We start from the raw sequence: 1868 nt of genomic DNA on the forward strand, positions 1-1868 counted from the left end.
ACTAACTAGTTGCTGTAGAGTCAATTCTGACTGAAGGTGACCCCACGTATCATAGACCAGAATGGCGCTCCCTACGTGACCTTTCACAAGCAGATGGCCAGGCCTTTCTTCTGAGGGGCCTGCAGGTGGGTTCAAACTGCCAACCTTTGGGTTAATGGTTAAGCATTTAACCATCTGCACCACCCAGCAACTCCTGATTACATCCCAGCCCCATCCTACTTTGTTTAGTAAAGCAGGTTTGTGAGGATCAACACTACAGAAAACACAGGCTTACCTCATTTTGTAGTGCTTTGCAGATTCTGCAGTTTTTACAAACGGAAGGTTTGTGGTCACCCTGTGTTGAGCAAGTCTGTTGAGGTCATTATTCCAACAGCATGTGCTCACTTCCTGTCTCTGTGTCACTTTTTGGTTCTTCTCACAGTATTTCAAATGTTTTCAGCATGTTGTTGTGCCCTTAAGGGACTACAGTATCGTGTCTATGTCACTTTTATAGGCACTATTGTTGTTATATACCGTAGAGTCGGCCACAACTCATAGCGACCCCTCCTTGGGTTTCTGAGGTGGTATCACTACAGAAATAGATTGCCCAACCTTCCTTCTGAGGAGTGGCTGGTGGGTTTGAACCAGCAGCCTTCTGGTTAGCAGTCAAGTGCCTTAGGCACTAGGCTACCAGAGCTCCTTTTAGACACTGGGGAACAAAAAAAAAGTCATGTGACTCATTTGATGGCCATATTTGCTGTATTGCCACGTTCTGGATCTGAACATTCGTTATCTCCTGTGCAGACTTAGAAGTGGGAGCTCCTGTCGTGGCGCTGTGTGACTCAGCAAGCGTGCTGAAAACGACTGAGCCATCCACTGACATGCGTAGAATACACGGCCCGTGAAATAACTCTTGTGCTGCTCGGTGGTCCAAATCTCAACTCAGAGGCCTGTATCCGCACTCCCTCTTTAGACCTAAATTCAGAGAAAACATCAGGATTCCAGGGTCCCATTTAATGAAGAGAAAAGACTTAGGGCAACTAAAAGCCAATGACTGATCTTTGCTCTGCTCCCTCGGGGGTGTGGGGGGGTGAATACTCTTTGAAGTCACGTCTGAATCTGGAACCTTGTCAACCAGAGGAGCTACAAGGAAACTTAGACTATGCCCAGAGAAGAAGACAAGGGCATCAAGGTTAAGCATGCCACTGTAAACTGGAAGGACGGAGGTTCAAAATCTACCCAGTGGCTCTGCAGGAAAAAGCAATCTGCTTCCATAAACACTACAGCCGCGAAAACCCTCTGGGGCAGTTCTACTCTGTCCAAGGCGGTCGTTATGAGTGGGAATCGACTCAAGGGCACATGATATGCCGAGAGAGTGCCTCTGCCTTGGTTCTGGGGCTGAAAGAAGCACCCGAGGGCACGAAGCCATGGGACATTGGTCGGATTCTCACCGTCCACGAGGAAGACTCAGGTTCCCCCGGCCAACGCAGCCCCTGCACAGCCCTCCTCCTCTGTCAGTGGAGGACTGCACATTGAAGAGGCTTCAGTGGCGCTTCCACACGAAGACAGACCAGGAGGAAAGTCCTGGTGACCACTTCTGAAAATCAGCCAGGGAAACCCTTATGGTTCACAGAGGTCTGAGTCACAACTGATCTTGGAGGAGCGGGCAGTGTTTTGCTCCGTCGTGCGTGGGGTCACCATGAGTCAGGGGCCGGCTCCCTGGCAGCCGACGGCCCTGAGGCAAAGCCAGCTGTGCAATCTGGTAAGAGACACAGGACCAGGAGCTGAGAAACGCCGTTTAGCAAGCAGAGCTTTTCAAAACATACAGCACAGCCAGTCTGTCTGGTTCAACTCCATTCACCACTCATCCACCCGGCTACCAATTCCTA

This window comes from Orycteropus afer, unplaced genomic scaffold (assembly GCF_000298275.1).
Source record: "Orycteropus afer afer isolate SDZICR_OR568_19922 unplaced genomic scaffold, OryAfe1.0 scaffold00048, whole genome shotgun sequence".
NCBI classification, from domain to species: Eukaryota; Metazoa; Chordata; class Mammalia; order Tubulidentata; family Orycteropodidae; genus Orycteropus; species Orycteropus afer.